The 18570-nt window shown below is 39.1% G+C and overlaps 1 long non-coding RNA gene across 1 annotated transcript in view; it reads right to left on the bottom strand.

Annotated features, from left to right (window-relative positions):
* The window catches only part of LOC138853143 (uncharacterized), a 135862-nt gene extending 127455 nt beyond the window's left edge, over window positions 1-8407 (bottom strand). Inside the window, exon 1 of the long non-coding RNA XR_011392366.1 lies at window positions 8358-8407. This is a non-coding gene — a long non-coding RNA (uncharacterized lncRNA). The remainder of the gene's footprint in view (window positions 1-8357) is intronic.
* Window positions 8408-18570: the final 10163 nt, after the last annotated feature.

Raw genomic sequence — 18570 nt, 5'->3', positions numbered from 1 at the left:
TCTTTGTCAGGATAGAAGTGATGGTTGACTTGTTTTTCCCATACATCCTGGCAAGCTCAACAAATTTCACACCACTCTCATACTTCTGTATTATTTCCTTCTTCACATCTATGGTGTTTCTCACTTTCTTTACAACATGTGCAGCACTAGCAAGTTTCTTTGGGCCCATGGCAGCTTATTTCACAGTCCCGCAAGCACTAAACACAATGAATTAATCGTAAAATTTTTTAATGAGACTGCAGGTTAGTGTTCACTCAAGTATCAACAAAACCAGACTGGCTCACGATGCCTGCGCGGGGATGCAGACAGAACGGGCTGGCAGACAGGTCTGGTACCCGGCAGTTCGAAAGAAGGGGCAAGTTTGATAATAGGGACAAAGTTTTTTCAAAAAAAGCGGTCGATTTTCGAAGAGCTCGATAAGCGATACGTTCGAAATTTGAGGTTCCACTGTATTAGCAAAATGCCATAAAGCGGGTCCCTACTGTATTTGTATATAAACTAACAGATACAACTGCCCAGCAGTTCAAATACTAGCTACTGAAAATCGAAAACTGTCTAGAAAATTCTTCAAAGTGGCCCCAGACATCCGGTAACATGGTGATATCAATTTAAAACTTAAAATAGAAAAAAATATATTAGTGCTGTATGACAGAAAATCCCCTCCTTTCTCTTTCTCTGAGACAGTCCAGCTGTTGTCTGCCCCTACACAGCTGTAATGTATACTTCATTGTAGCTCTGTTGTTTAACCCATAAATGGTCCAAACATATATGTATATACGTTCACTACCCCAGTGCCCCGAATATTTTGAAAAATAAACAAATCTTTTTTTTTATGGAAATAAAGAGCACATTTTTCTGAGTGTTATAGGATAAAAAAAAATTAGGGTCAGTACTTACAGAGATATGAGGCCAAGAAGTCGGCACTGGATGCTCACCTGACGGCAACCTCCAGTCCTGTCACTTGCAGAAGTGTTGCCGATGCACCTTTTTTTCTCTTTTTCATATTATTTTATATAATTTTTATGTTCTAATAATTACATTTTATAGTACTTCTTGTCATTTCATAACCAATCTTTGTTCTGACACTTGTGTTAGGTACTGAAATTGTACTCAAACTGTCACAAACACACTGACAGATGGACATTTACACCTGCCTTGGCCATTTATTTATTTATTTATTTATTTATTTGAACATGATACATAGAAGTACACGGAAATACAGTGCTTAAGTATAACATGCCAAAGCCCCTTGTCTGCAGAGCATTATGGGCAGGCTTAAAATTAACTTAAGATTAACTAAGCAATGATATATTCAGTGGAAAACATTGTTGTAAACAGTTAACAATTAAGCACAAATGAGTATTTTAAAGACAGGTCATATGGTCATTTACTGTGTTGCTGTGCATTCAGTAGAATGGAGTATTCTGTTAGGTAATGTAATTAAAAATAACAAAGTTTGACTGGGTCACAGGTTAAACATTTATGAGATACAATTATTCAGCATTTATTTGGTTGTGGGTGAGTAAGTGATTTTTAAGAAGAGACTTGAACTTATAAACAGACAGTGTTTCTTTTATATTCACAGGTAGTGAATTCCAGATTTTTGGGACTTTTATGTGCATTGAGTTTTTGCAAAGTGTGAGATGGACACCAGGAATATCAAAGGGTGATCAGTGCCTTGTGTTATGGTCATGTGTTCTGTTGAGGTTGGTAAGGAGATGTTTGAGGGGAGGGTTTATGTCAGAGTTAAGTGTTCTATGTATGTAGTAGGTGCAATAATAAGTATGGATGTCTTGTATGGTGAGTAGGTTTGGAGTTTTGGATATTGGTCGAATGTGCTGCATGTAGTGGGAATTTGTTATCATTCTGACTGCAGCCTTTTGTTGGGTAATTAATGGTCTGAGATGGTTTATTGTTGTTGAGCCCCATACACAAATTCCATAGGTGAGATAGGGGTAAATAAGTGAGTGATATAGGGCCAGGAGGGCTGACTGTGGAACATAGTACCGTATCTTCAATAGTATGCCTATGGTCTTGGAAATTTTCTTGGAAATTTGTTGTATATGTGTTTGAAATTTGAGTCTATTATCAAGGTGGATTCCTAAGAATTTTCCCTCTGTGAGCTTTGTGATAGGTGATCTGTTTATCATTTTGTTAAGAGGGACATCTGTAGCTCTGTTACCAAACTGAATGAAGTAGGTTTTGTCAATGTTTAGTGTAAGTTTGTTAGTCCTCATCCAGGTAGATATTTTCTGTAATTCGGTATTTACAGTATTGGCTAGCATGACTGGGCTCGGGTGAGAGAAGACGCATGTAGTGTCATCTGCAAATAGTGTGGGTTTGAGTAGTTGTGATGCATTTGGTAGGTCATTTATGTAAACGAGAAAGAGAAGAGGGCTAAGGACACTTCCCTGTGGGACACCAACTGTAATTGGCTGTGCGGAAGAGTTTGCTCCATTTGTGTACACATATTGGCTTCTGTTGCTGAGGTATGACTTTAGGTAGTTGAGGGAGTGCCCTCTTATACCATAGTGCGACAATTTTATGTGGAGCAAGTCGTGGTCAACTGTATCAAAAGCTTTATGTAAATCAATGAAGATTCCCAGTGGGACTTCTTTTTTTTCTAGTGCAGTGTATATTTGTTCTAGCATGTGTATAATAGCATCATTCATATTTTTATTAGGCCTGAACACAAACTGACAGGTGTTGAGTATGTTGTGAGAGATGAGATAGGAATACATTCACTTATGAATTAATTTTTCGAAGATTTTAGAGAGAGGGTGTAAGTTGGATATTGGCCTATAGTTATTCAAGTCTGGTCTCCTCCTATATGGATCGGGGTGACCCTTGCTATTTTGAGAACTGTAGGGAAGGTAGAGAATTCGATGGATTTGTTAAAAAGTGTTGCAATGATTGGTGACAGCACTTGCGACACTTTTTTGTATATAAAGGGTGGTAAGGTATTTAAATCTCCTGTCTTGTTTTTTAGTGTGTTGATAATAAGGGAGACTTCTATTGGGTTAGTCAGAGCTAGGAACAGTGTGTTCGGGTAGTTGCCAGTGAGGTAGTCATTGGGTGGTGTATTTGAGCTTGGGATTTTATTGGCAAGGTTTTTTCCTATGGTGAAGAAATCATTGAGTCTGTTTGCTGTTTCAGTTGGTGGGAGTTGGGGTTCATCTGGCTTTGTTAGTTCAATTGCGCTGTTTCGTGATATCTTTTTTGTTCCTAGAATTTCTGATAGGGTTTTCCAGGTGTTTTTTATATCACCTTTTAAATTGGATAATATTATCACATTATCACACTGGCCGATTCCCACCAAGGCAGGGTGGCCCGAAAAAGAAACACTTTCACCATCATTCACTCCATCACTGTCTTGCCAGAAGGGTGCTTTACACTACAGTTTTTAAACTGCAACATTAACACCCCTCCTTCAGAGTGCAGGCACTGTACTTCCCATCTCCAGGACTCAAGTCCGGCCTGCCGGTTTCCCTGAATCCCTTCATAAATGTTACTTTGCTCACACTCCAACAGCACGTCAAGTATTAAAAACCATTTGTCTCCATTCACTCCTATCAAACACGCTCATGCATGCCTGCTGGAAGTCCAAGCCCCTCGCACACAAAACCTCCTTTACCCCCTCCCTCCAACCCTTCCTAGGCCGACCCCTACCCCGCCTTCCTTCCACTACAGACTGATACACTCTTGAAGTCATTCTGTTTCGCTCCATTCTCTCTACATGTCCGAACCACCTCAACAACCCTTCCTCAGCCCTCTGGACAACAGTTTTGGTAATCCCGCACCTCCTCCTAACTTCCAAACTACGAATTCTCTGCATTATATTCACACCACACATTGCCCTCAGACATGACATCTCCACTGCCTCCAGCCTTCTCCTCGCTGCAACATTCATCACCCACTCTTCACACCCATATAAGAGCGTTGGTAAAACTATACTCTCATACATTCCCCTCTTTGCCTCCAAGGACAAAGTTCTTTGTCTCCACAGACTCCTAAGTGCACCACTCATTCTTTTTCCCTCATCAATTCTATGATTCACCTCATCTTTCATAGACCCATCCGCTGACACGTCCACTCCCAAATATCTGAATACGTTCACCTCCTCCATACTCTCTCCCTCCAATCTGATATTCAATCTTTCATCATCTAATCTTTTTGTTATCCTCATAACCTTACTCTTTCCTGTATTCACCTTTAATTTTCTTCTTTTGCACACCCTACCAAATTCATCCACCAATCTCTGCAGCTTCTCTTCAGAATCTCCCAAGAGCACAGTGTCATCAGCAAAGAGCAGCTGTGACAACTCCCACTTTGTGTGTGATTCTTTATCTTTTAACTCCACGCCTCTTGCCAAGACCCTCGCATTTACTTCTCTTACAACCCCATCTATAAATATATTAAACAACCACGGTGACATCACACATCCTTGTCTAAGGCCTACTTTTACTGGGAAAAAATTTCCCTCTTTCCTACATACTCTAACTTGAGCCTCACTATCCTCGTAAAAACTCTTCACTGCTTTCAGTAACCTACCTCCTACACCATACACTTGCAACATCTGCCACATTGCCCCCCTATCCACACTGTCATACGCCTTTTCCAAATCCATAAATGCCACAAAGACCTCTTTAGCCTTATCTAAATACTGTTCACTTATATGTTTCACTGTAAACACCTGGTCCACACACCCCCTACCTTTCCTAAAGCCTCCTTGTTCATCTGCTATCCTATTCTCCGTCTTACTCTTAATTCTTTCAATTATAACTCTACCATACACTTTACCAGGTACACTCAACAGACTTATCCCCCTATAATTTTTGCACTCTCTTTTATCCCCTTTGCCTTTATACAAAGGAACTATGCATGCTCTCTGCCAATCCCTAGGTACCTTACCCTCTTCCATACATTTATTATATAATTGCACCAACCACTCCAAAACTATATCCCCACCTGCTTTTAACATTTCTATCTTTATCCCATCAATCCCAGCTGCCTTACCCCCTTTCATTTTACCTACTGCCTCACGAACTTCCCCCACACTCACAACTGGCTCTTCCTCACTCCTACAAGATGTTATTCCTCCTTGCCCTATACACGAAATCACAGCTTCCCTATCTTCATCAACATTTAACAATTCCTCAAAATATTCCCTCCATCTTCCCAATACCTCTAACTCTCCATTTAATAACTCTCCTCTCCTATTTTTAACTGACAAATCCATTTGTTCTCTAGGCTTTCTTAACTTGTTAATCTCACTCCAAAACTTTTTCTTATTTTCAACAAAATTTGTTGATAACATCTCACCCACTCTCTCATTTGCTCTCTTTTTACATTGCTTCACCACTCTCTTAACCTCTCTCTTTTTCTCCATATACTCTTCCCTCCTTGCATCACTTCTACTTTGTAAAAACTTCTCATATGCTAACTTTTTCTCCCTTACTACTCTCTTTACATCATCATTCCACCAATCGCTCCTCTTCCCTCCTGCACCCACTTTCCTGTAACCACAAACTTCTGCTGAACACTCTAACACTACATTTTTAAACCTACCCCATACCTCTTCGACCCCATTGCCTATGCTCTCATTAGCCCATCTATCCTCCAATAGCTGTTTATATCTTACCCTAACTGCCTCCTCTTTTAGTTTATAAACCTTCACCTCTCTCTTCCCTGATGCTTCTATTCTCCTTGTATCCCATCTACCTTTTACTCTCAGTGTAGCTACAACTAGAAAGTGATCTGATATATCTGTGGCCCCTCTATAAACATGTACATCCTGAAGTCTACTCAACAGTCTTTTATCTACCAATACATAATCCAACAAACTACTGTTCTTTCGCCCTACATCATATCGTGTATACTTATTTATCCTCTTTTTCTTAAAATATGTATTACCTATAACTAAACCCCTTTCTATACAAAGTTCAATCAAAGGGCTCCCATTATCATTTACACCTGGCACCCCAAACTTACCTACCACACCCTCTCTCTCTTATCAGGCTGGTTAGGATTGATGAGTAACGTTTTGTTTGGTCTCTGGTTATGTGACCCATTCTGTACTGTTTTTCGTATAGGTGCTTTGTATTTATGGATTTAAGGATGCTGGGTGTTAGCCAGGGACTGTTCAGTCTCTTAGCTGTCATCTATTTCGTTTTTTTAGGGCAGTGCTTCTTATAGAGGTATTGGGTCTTTTTTAGACAATTATTAATACTTTTGTCCATATCTGCATAGATTTCTAGCTCAGTGTGCCGGTCAATGTTTGTCACTGCTGTTGTGAAGTTATTAATGGCTGCCTCATTGTGAAGTCTGAAAGTGACTTTAGTAGTGTCTTGGGGTAATTTGCCTAGATTAGTTATGAGGAAGGTAGGGTAGTGGTCTGTGGTATTATCTGTGATTATGCCTGATTTTAAAGGGGATATGGTGTTGGTCCAGATGTGGTCTAGTAGGGAAACACTAGTCTCTGTAATTCTTGTAGGTTTTGTTACGGTTGGTAGCAACAAGCAGTTACTCACAGTGTTTGTGAATTCAGTAACGTATGGGTCCTGATCTTGCAGGAGATTTATAATGAAGTCACCTGAGAGTAGTAAGTGATCTTTATTCACGCGTGCATCAGTTATCATACTTCCTAGGTTTTCACTAAAACGGCTAATGTTTGACTGTGGTACTCTGTAGATGTTTATCACAGGTATTATCACAGGTATTTGGATTTGAATTTAGCTATTATATATTACCTATGTTCATCCCTTGTGCAAGTATTAGTGATACATTCTAGTTGGTCTGAGTAGTATACAGCTGTGCCACCCCCTTGTTGATCTGGCCTACAATTGTGTATGGCTGTCTAACCAGGAATGGCATAGACATCTGTAGTATCAGGCTTTAGCCAGGTTTTGGTGAGAGTAATGATGGACATACTGGCATGCAGGGAATTTAGTAATGCTATGAGGTCATCATAATGTTTGCTTAAAGATCTAATATTGTAGTTAAAGAGAGTTATGTTGTTGTTGGCTCTGAAAAGTGCCTTTGATTGTTCTGCTGTGTAGTAATTACAGTAACTATTTGATTCATTTAAGTCATTCAATAAGAGGTTGGCATAAGGAACAATGCTTGTTATCATAAGATTTATAGTGAATCTATAGTTAGAATTAAGTATAAGACAAAGTAAATATTCTAAAGCTAAAAAAATAGCACCTGAATTATTTTAACAAATGTAAAAATATGAGCTAAGGTAGTTCTTTAAAGCTAAAATAAAGGAGACGATATAAAAGGGACTAAAATAATTTGTGGTGAACAAATAAAGTGGTAATCAAATAAATGAGCTAGGGAATATAATGGCAAAATAGTGAACTTATTACACTTTAGCACCTGAGAATAGCACCTTGATTATTTTAACAATTGTGAATATATGAACTAAGGTAGTTACATAAAGCTAAAATAAAGTAGAAAATATATATGGGACTAAATTAAGTAATGGTAAACAAAGTTAAATAGACAGATAGTCACTATGATATAATATTGATTTGGGAGTAAGATCTGATTTGTAATGTATAATAAGTTGAGCAATTAATTGCACTAATTGCCTTGCAGTACATATATACTACACAAAGTATATATACATATATACTACACAAAGTATTTATATGTCCCAGCAATGTTTTGGACACGTGGGAGTATATAAGAAGAAGAAGAAGTACTGTAGTAGTAGTAGTAATGGTGGCAGTAGTGGTAGTAGTAGTAGTATGGTAGTAATAGTGGTAGTAGTAGTAGTAATAGTAGTAGCAGTAGTAGTAGTAGTGGTGGTAGCAGTAGTAGCAGTGGTAGTAGTAGTAGTAGTAGTGGTGGTAGTAGTAATAGTGGTAGTAATAGTAGTGGTAGTAGTAGTCATAGTAGTAGTAGTAGTAGTAGTAGGTCATAGTAGTAGTAGTAGTGGTAGTGGTTGTAGTGGTAGTAGTAGTGGTAGTAGTGGTGGTGGTAGTAGTAATAGTGGTAGTAGTAGTAGTGGTAGTAGTAGTAGTGGTAGTAGTAGTAGTAGTAGTCATAGTAGTAGTAGTAGTAGTAGTAGTCATAGTAGTAGTAGTAGTGGTGGTAGTGGTTGTAGTGGTTGTAGTGGTAGTAGTGGTAGTAGTGGTGGTGGTAGTAGTAATAGTGGTAGTAGTAGTAGTGGTAGTAACAGTAGTGGTAGTAGTAATAGTGGTAGTAGTAATAGTGGTAGTAGTAGTAGTGGTAGTAGTAGTAGTAGAAGTAGAAGTAGTAGTAGTAGTAGTAGTAGTAGTAGTAGTAGTAGTAGTAGTAGTAGTAGTAGTAGTTGTAGTTGTAGTTGTAGTTGTTGTTGTTGTTTTTACCTTGAAGCATGTAAAACAAGCCTCAGTCCACCCCTGACAGTGAAGTGATAAGATGAGATAACATTAGATAAGAGCTGGCATTTGATGAGCATGCGTGAGGGTGTGGTGATAAGACTTGATAAAATAAGATTAGAGGTGACATTTGATGAGCGTCGGTCCTCGCTTTGTTTTCACAGGTACAAAAACATGACTGTCTGTCTATTTGTCTGTCTGTCAAGCTCCCTGTCTATCTGTCTATCCATCTAGTTCTTTGTCTCAGAGAGAGCCACAAGACTGCATCAACACGTTTACCCATATCTTCAAGCAGAGAATAGCACTTTGTCTGGATTTTTTGGGTTATCCTAGGCAATTTACACTATGTATACTTGTATTCATGTGTACTTGTGAGACAGAGACAGATAGAAAGAGGCAGAGACAGATAGACAGAGACAGACAAAGATAGAGATAGACAGAGATAGAAACAGAGAGACAGACAGAGATAGACATAGATACAGACAGACAAACAGAGATAGAGCCAGGCCGCCAGCAGCTGGCCAGCCCGCCAGCCTGCTGAACAAGTATTACATTCCAGAATTGTTTCTCTTTACTTAGGGCATAGGTTATAAGACAGTCTGAAAGGGTGTTGCACAAATATTGCACATGGGATATTATCGAGGTTTTTGGATATTTCCTCGACCACTTATGGCCACATCCACCTCAGAGCCACTAAACTTGGGGTCAACATCACTTTCCTCTTAAAATGGAAGAGTTAATACTACATGAAATCAGTAAATCCCAAATGTTTGCCACACTGTTTGCTCTAGCTGGTGCTCATTTGAACTGGTGCTCCCACAAAGTACTAAGTGGTTCCAGATTTTTTTAATACACTGCACACTGAGTGTTAAGACCCATTCTATGCTGACAAGGCATCTCAGGCCAATCATGCCAAATTTGAAAGCATGAAAAATAAAACATTTATATACGTTTGGGGCGCTAGGGGTAAGAACGTGTATATACTTTTGGACCGTTTATGGGTTAATTAACATGTATACATTAACCACTGAAACTACATGTGGAATATTATGGTTCCAACACGCATTTCTATGGATATTTATGGGAGAAATTGGCTCTTGAGTTCCGAACATTTAACTTTTGAAAAATTTTTGTAGTGCATTTATATTCTAAGTTAGAGGTTCCACTGTATTTTTATTTTTTCATTTTTCCACCTCATTTTATATTGATGTTTAGTTAAAGTAACTGTATTTATATATTTTTATGATAGAGATTAACTCTTTCAGGGTCCGTGCCATAGATCTATGGCTTTACGTTGAGGGTCCAAACCGTAGATCTACACCAAAATTCTAGCGGCATCAAATTTAGCACGAGAAGGCTGGTAGGCCTACATCTGAAAGAATGGGTCTGGGTGGTCAGTGTGCACACCAAAGAAAAAATCTGGACGCCCGCAGGGCATTGTGGGAATGCCGCCAAAGTAGCTTTGTTCATCGTGCCTGGCGGTAAGGAAGCTCTCACTGCCCACTCACTCTCCGGGTGAATTCTGACTCTCCTCTTCACAACTTATAGTTCTAAGACTGACGGAAGTGGAGCTGAAGAGGAATTCTATGGTTTTGAACCATATGGTACCATTGTGCCATATGGTACATTGGTGCCATGTCATACAATAGTATCATATGGTACAATGTGCCATATTGTACATTGTACCATATGGTACATTGTACCATATGGTACATTATACCATATGGTACATTGTACCATATAGTACAGGGTACAGGGACCCTAATGCAAATAAGTCTGACTTTTTTGGGTTATCCTAGGTCCTCTGAACATATGCTGCTAAGTATGATATTCTATGTAGCTTTATTTGTGTATACCTAAATAAACTTACTTACGATGCCACATGCGCTTGAGTAAGTTTATTCAGGTGTACAGAAATACAATTACATGGATTATTATACATAGCAGCAAATGTATAAAATTCTAGGATAACCCAAAAAAGTCAGGGTGACTTATTTCCATAGGGATCCTTGTATCTGTACCATATGGTGTCCTGTACTGTATGGTAACCCTGTACCATATGATACCCTGTACCATATGGTACCCTGTACCATATGGTACCCTGCACAATATGGTACCCTGCACCATATGTTTTCCTGTACTGCATGGTACCCTATACCATATAGTACAATGTACCATATGGTACCCTGTAACATATGATACCATGTACCATATGGTCAATAGGTGTTGGTGGCATGAGACACCAGCCAAGACTGAGTGAGTGGCGACGCAAGCTACCTACTGACTCAGCAGTTTCCAAGACAAAGCGCGTTGTCATCCACCTCAAGGAACATCTCGAGTTCCTGTACATTCGTAAACATATAATAGAACGTTACTAATATACAACATTTTTGCATATTTTTGTTGTAAACAACTTTTGTAAACAAAATAATGATGAAAATATAAGTGTGTTTATTGTGTTGAATACAACAGTACCATATAGTACCATATGGTACAATGGACCATATGGTATCATTGTACTGTATGGTACAATGTACCATATGGTACCATTGCACCATATGGTACCATAAGGTACCATTGCACCATATGGTACCACTGCATCATATGGTACCATTGTAATAAATGGTGCCATTGCACCATATTCTACCATATGGTACCATTGTATTATTGTATTATGTGTCATTGTACCATATGGTACCATTGCACTCTATGGCACCATTGTACCATATGGTACTATATGGTACCGTTGTATTCAACACAATAACTACACTAATATTTTCCTCATTTTGTTTTCACTAAACTTATAAACAAGTTTTGTAAGCAATATAATGATAAATTAGTGCAGTTATTGTGTTAAATACAATGAGTGTACACTTATACAATATACATTATATTGGGCTCACAGGCCACAAATGTTACTAGAAAAAAAAAGAAAAAAATTAGAAAAAAAAGAAAAAAGTATAAAAAACATAAAATAAAAAAAAATGTGATTTTGTGGAAGTCACTGATGTTGCCGCCACCCTGTCATTTTGGGTCAACTTCCTGCCACTGTATCTCGGTAAGTACTGATTATAAATTTTTGTTTTTGTTTTATTACCTTCACAAAAATATTATCTTTAATTCTGTAAGAAAAAATAATTTTTTTTTCCAAAATTTCTTGGACATTGGGGCACCCCTTCAGATTTTGGCCTTGGACCCTGAAAGGGTTAAAGAACTGTTTTAACTGTTTGTATTTTTAACACGGCCAAAAATGGTAAAAGATAATATTGAGACAAAATGTTAAGCAGCACTGAAAACATTGAGAATGAGACAAAACCAAATACGTATTTTGTAGATACTGATATTCAGTTTTATGCCAATTCTAATACTAATATCATCAAAATCAGCCAACACTCACTAAAACATGCACTTTTAACATTACTGATACTCCAGTTAAAGTCAATTCTGATAAAAAATGGTCAATACCCACTGATACAGAAACTGCCATGGCACTTCGGTTTAGGCCATTACCGATACCATCAAAATTAGCCAATATTTACCGATGCTGATACTCTGGCACACCCCCTAGAAGAGATGTTGCTTTTGACCATATTTAAACAGTGTGCATAAATAACTGACACTTATTATTCCAAGACCAGGTTATGATACACAGTTTATCAAGAATAGTTATGTGAAGGATTCCTTGCAAACTTCAAAGGTCAGTAAGCATTCTGTTAAGAGTTTCTGCTTCTTCAGGGTAGATTTTAATGAAAAAAGTACTTATGCAGCCATAGAAAGTTTACACTGACATATCATTGACTTACTTTTGAGTTTGATCACTGATATCATTTTGACTTTGATCACAGACACTCAACTTTGATTACTGATGTACTTTTACTTTTGACTTTGTTCACTGACGTACTCTTGACTTTCATAACTGACATACTCTTGACTTTCATAACTAACACACTTGTGATTTTGATCACAGGCACATTTTTGATTTCTCACTGACAAACTTTTGTATTTGCTTACTGATCCAGTTTGTCTAAAGTTAAACATATTTGTGTCTGACCAACACTATTTCTCTCATGTATTATAAAACCTGAGTTGGCGGTCAGATGAAATAGTGTCCTCTGAGTGTGTCTTTGGGAATATGTGTTAAACAAGTTAGTGTTTCAGCTCTTTATTGTTTACTATCTCCAACAAATGAAAAAATTGTTAGATCTAACAGGAAAGGCTTTCACATAGGCAGTACAAGGGCATTTATTTTTTATTCTATGCTGACTGCCTAGTTTTACTTGCATCAGTTAAGGATGCTATGTTGAGTATATTTGAAATGTTGGATATATTTTAGTGCTGAGTAGTCATATTTTGAATCCTAGCTAAGGTGCTTTACTGGATTTTAATAAGTAAGATTTGCTACCTATATTTTAAATTGACATTACTGAGTAAAGAGCTTCCTCTACAATACTTTGAAAAGAATTTGGGCCATGTTATATTTACATAGGGTCCATTTATAAACATTTCTGAGGTAATAAATATTTACAAGGTAGAACGAATGTTCATAAGAGTGCACAGTAATTAGTCATTTGGAACCTTAGTTTAGAGAACAATTATTCAATAGTTATTCGGTGTGAATATATGTAAAGTATATAACCAACACAATACTACTGATGTGTGTAAGCAACATACTAGCACAGATCTAGGTGCATACTAGATATTCATCATTACACTCAGAATTCTAAACTATCTGGCATAATTTCCACACTTTTATTTGAAGCAATGGTTCACAATTATATATTTCCTTTAGACATATGGGACTTACTCATAGGAGGACATACATCAACTCCTTTCTTAGGCATTAGCTTGTCATATGAAAAAAATATACAGTGGAACCTCGGTATACATCCGCTTTGGAATAAGTCCAACTTGCTGTACATCCTGTTTGGACGTGAAAATTTTTGCTTGGTATAAGACCTTTGTTTGGAATATGACTCGCGTGCTAGAGCTTGTATGGGTCAAAATAAGTCACAACACCATGTGCTACCCTTGTTTACCTCTCTCTTGAGACAAAGCCATGAATGCCCACTAGTGTCAGTTCGCCCGTTGCTAGCATTCAGTGAACAGGGAAGAACTGAAAACTTAAGAACTGCAGGCTTGAGAAGGAGGAGCACAAGACTAAGATGGATGCACTCTCTTCAGGCTTGAAAGAGGAGATAGAGGAAGCTCCTACTTCATTAATCAAGGAAATCTTTGCCAAATGAATTGACATCAAAAACTTTGCAGAGAAGTACCACCCCAACAAAGCCCAAACAAGCTGTAATATTTCTTATGGGAAAATTTGTTTGGTATATGTCCTGTTTGGTATAAGTCCAAGGTTCTGGAACAGATTAAGGACGTATACCAAGGTACCACTGTAAATGAAAAAAGTAGATGCAGTATATGATTTTGAGGAGCATGGGTGATGAATGTTGCAGTGAGGATAAGGCTGGAGGCAGTGGAGATGTCATGTCTGAGGGCCATGTGTGGTGTGAATATAATGCAGAGAATTCGTAGTTTGGAAGTTAGGAGGAGGTGCGGAATTGCCAAAACTGTTGTCCAGAGGGCTGAGGAAGGGTTATTGAGGTGGTTCAGACATGTAGAGAGAATGGAGCGAAACAGAATGACTTCAAGAGTGTATCAGTCTGTAGTGGAAGGAAGGCGGGGTAAGGGTCGGCCTAGGAAAGGTTGGAGGGAGGGGGTAAAGGAGGTTTTGTGTGCGAGGGGCTTGGACTTCCAGCGGGCATGCGTGAGCATGTTTGATAGGAGTGAATGGAGACAAATGGTTTTAAATACTTGACGTGCTGTTGGAGTGTGAGCAAAGTAACATTTATGAAGGGATTCAGGGAAACCGGCAAGCTGGACTTGAGTCCTGGAGATGGGAAGTACAGTGCCTGCACTCTGAAGGAGAGGTGATAATGTTGCAGTTTAAAAACTGTAGTGTAAAGCACCCTTCTGGCAAGACAGTGATGGAGTGAATGATGGTGAAAGTTTTTCTTTTTCGGGCCACCCTGCCTTGGTGGGAATTGGCCAGTGTGTTAATAAAAAAAATATCTCTAACTGTGTACTATACATAAAATCCGTGTATTTTGCAGAGGAAAAAAAAGACAAATATGGATTAATTACCAAATTCTGTGCCCTTTATGAGCAGATTCTTGTGCTCAATCAACAGAATGAAAAGTATACCAGCAAAAGAGCTAGGAACTGGGTCAAATTGAACAACAGAATTGGTTTAAAATATAACTCAAAATGGACAAAAATTGCTACTACATAAATTACACCCAGAGTGCTAACTTTGCACCTGCATAATTCTGCAAATTTTCCATCACATTTCGTATTTCTTATGTCATTACCTATAGCTAAAGATTCTCTGCTATTTCAGAAGAAAAAATTATTTTATTATTTAAATTATAACAATGTCAGCACATTTAATTGCAGAGGTCATGACAGTGAAAGGGGTAATGCTTGATGTGCTACTGGAGTGTGAACAAAGTAACATTTACGAAGGGATTCAGGGAAACAAATTAGCCAGACTTGAGTCCTGGAGGTGGAAGAGGCAGTGCCTGCACTCTGAAGGCAAGATTGGGTTGTTGCAGTCAGAGGATCATCTGAGCCATGATGTCAACAAACATCTGGCAAGAGAGAGAATGAATGAAAGTGAATAGGTTTTTTTTTTGTGGGGGGAGGGGTTACCCTACATTGGTGGGAGCCAGTCAGTGAGATGAAAAAAAGAAAATACTAATATAATCTTGTAGAGATTTTGATCAAAGTTAATTCTCTTATGAAATGACGTATAATAATTGCAAACTGTTACTTCATCACTGGTGTTACAGACTATGAAAATATCAGATGTATGCCCCCTCTATATATGAGCTTTGTATCTATTAGCTTGCCTTTCTCTCATTTTTTATACCTGTCAGTTTGTATCTACCAATTTGGCAAACTGCCAGTTTTGCATCTGCTCGAAATGCCCCGACGTAATAGTGGCTTTCTTTGTACTTAACAAATCAAAATTGTAATTACACATTGTAACTTTTGCAAAGAAATAAAATCTTTAATCTTTTAATCTTTTTAACCAGTTCACCCATTTGCCAGTTTTCTATCAAGTTTGCCTCTCATCCACTTTTGTATCTACCAGTTCACTTATTTGCCAGTTTTGTATCTACCAGTTCACTTATCTTCCAGTTTTGTATCTACTATTTCACTTATCTGCCAGTTTTGTATCCAACAGTTCACATATTTTCAGGTTTTCATCTACCAGTTCACTTATCTGCCAGTTCTATATCTAGCAGTTCACTTATCTGCCAGTTTTGTATCTACCAGTTTACTCACTTGCTAATTTTATCTTATGCTTGTTGTTTTAACCCTTTCAGGGTCCGTCCCGTAGATCTACGGCTTCACGTTGAGTGTCCAAACCGTAGATCTAAGCCAAAATTCTAGCGCCATCAAATTTAGCTCGAAAGCGCTCATAGGCCTACATGTGAGAGAACGGGTCTGCGTGGTGGATGTGCGCCATAAACAAAAAATCTAGGCGCCCGCATAACATTGTGGGAAGGCCAGCTCAGTTACCCTTGTTCACCATGTCTCGTCGCAAGTCAGCTCTCACTCCCCGGAAAATTGGGACTCTCCTCTTCCTATCTGATAGTTCTGACACTGATGGAAGTGGAAATGAAGACGAATTCTTTGGCTTTCATCAGTTAGTGACCGAAAGGAATGACCAGGATGTCAATAACAGTGCAGAAAACCCTGACGATCCTCAACCTTCTACCTCTGGTGTGGGCACTCGTCAGTCACGGTCAGTTGTACCTCAATGCAAGAGAAAACTAATATTTTTGCATGGCCAGGCCTCTGACTTCAGTAATAATGATGATAGTGATGTGGATTGTGATTTTATTGCGCTTGACGATCATTCGAGTAGTGATAGTGAGGAATCATATTCACCAGTGAAGTGTCGGTATGTACGCCGCCGCATGCACTCGGGTAGTGTACCCTATGCTGTGCCCAGGGGATGAGTACATCCCGAAGTACATCCCGGAGAACATCCCATGGCCCTACACCAGGTTTAGATAGTGATAGTGACGATGATGTGGCTACACTTGGCATGGATAGACCACAGGCATCAGCAGATGGTGGTAGTGGTGATGGTAGTGGCACCGCCATGCGTGACTCACCAGCCCAGGCTGGGACCCACGCTGCTGACTCCTCAGTTCAAGGACAAAGCGGAGTGTAAGCCAACAGCCCACCACAACCACAACCACCCGCACAACCAGCCTATGATGTCCAGTATCCACCAGCAAACCGTATCTGGGATTGGCAGCAAAATCCCAGTTTTGTTCCCAAGCCCCATCACTTTGATGACTCTCAAAGTGGAATTCTACCTACTTGTCCCCCCGGAACCACGGGCAATGAACTGGAATTCTTTGAATTATTCTTTGACCAGCCATTGATGGAAACTATTGTCAGGGAAAGTAATAAGTATTTTGAGTACACCATGGCAAATACGATCATATCACCACAGTCAAGACTACACCGGTGGAGAGAGACGACTGTTGCAGAAATGTATGTGCTTTTTGCAACAATAATGCTTATGCCTCATGTCTATAAGCATAATATAAAAGCATACTGGTTCACAGATCGGCTAATTTCTACCCCGGTCTTCAGTGAAATCATCCCAGTGAACAAGTTTATCTTACTCTTACGTATGTTGCACTTCTCTGACAAAACCAGGCCTGACAGAAGTGACAGGTTATACAAGATTAGAAATGTTTTTATGTATCTCAAACAAAAGTTCAGCATATACTTTTATCCATTCAAGAATCTTGTAATTGATGAGTCTTTGATTTTGTTCAAAGGTAGACTGTCATTCAAGCAGTATATACCGAGCAAGAGGAAACGCTTTGGTATAAAACTGTTTGTACTCTGTGACTGTGACAGTGGCCTGGTGTTAGATATTGTTGTATACACGGGAAGTAAAACATTGAAAGATACCAAGATGTTATTGGGTATCTCAGGTGACGTAGTAAGAAACATGATGGCACCTTATCTTGGTAAGGGGCATACATTATATACCGATAACTGGTACACAAGCCCATTACTCAGTGATTTCTTGCGAGTGAACAAGACAGATGTGTGTGGCACAATGCGTTCTAATCGTAAACATATGCCCAGGCTCAACGCAGGTGCTCGTGGTGATGACGTGCAGGTGTTTACTGCCAATGACATCATGGCAGTACGGTGGCATAACAATCGAGATGTCACATTGTTGACAACCATTCACCATAATGAAATGCAAGACAGTGGCAAAGTTGACCGAGTGACTAATGAATGTATTCGAAAACCAGTGACAGTGATTGATTATACAAAAAACATGCGCTTGGTTGACAAATGTGACATGCACATTGGTTTTGTTGATTGTGTTCGTAAGAGTTACAAGTGGTACATGAAACTTTTCTTCCATCTCATGGACATTTCAATGCTCAATGCATATAATATGTACCAAATAAAGACTGGCAACAGACCACCGTATGGTGAATTTTGTTTGTCTGTTGTCAGACAACTCATAATGAAGTACCAGGTAACAACACCTGCTATACAACAAGGTCCTCGAACTCCTCAGGATATACCCAAGCGTTTGAGGAGGGAAGGTGATCATTTCATAATACAGCTTCCTTCAACTCAGAAGAAATTTGCTCAGAAGAGATGCATCGTCTGTGCACAAACAAAACGACGGCAACAAAGACGCAAAGACACTCGGTTTATGTGTGAGGAATGTAAGGTGCCTCTGTGTATGGTGCCTTGTTTCAAGGAGTTCCACAAGCTCCAGCAGTTCTAAAACCATGTCCAGTGATTGTAAATATGTAAATATATGATAGAACATTAGTACAGTGGACCCCCGCATAACGATGGCATCACATAGCGATTATTTCGCATACCGCTTACTTTAATCGCAAAATTTTTGCCGCGCATACCAATTAAAAACCCGCTCACCGATTTTCGTCCGAGACACGTCCAATGTGCGCCCTCAGCCAGCCTCACATGTGCCGCCCGTGCCATTGTTTACCAGCCAGCCTCCGTGCTAACATCCAAGCATACACTCGGAATATTTCGTATTATTACAGTGTTTTCGGTGCTGTTTCTGGAAAATAAGTGACCATGGGCCCCAAGAAAGCTTCTAGTGCCAACC

The sequence above is a fragment of the Cherax quadricarinatus genome, chromosome 23 (assembly GCF_038502225.1).
Source record: "Cherax quadricarinatus isolate ZL_2023a chromosome 23, ASM3850222v1, whole genome shotgun sequence".
In the NCBI taxonomy this organism is placed as follows: Eukaryota; Metazoa; Arthropoda; class Malacostraca; order Decapoda; family Parastacidae; genus Cherax; species Cherax quadricarinatus.
Note: the sequence above shows the minus strand (reverse complement) of the source record. Positions and strands in the feature narration are given on the sequence as shown.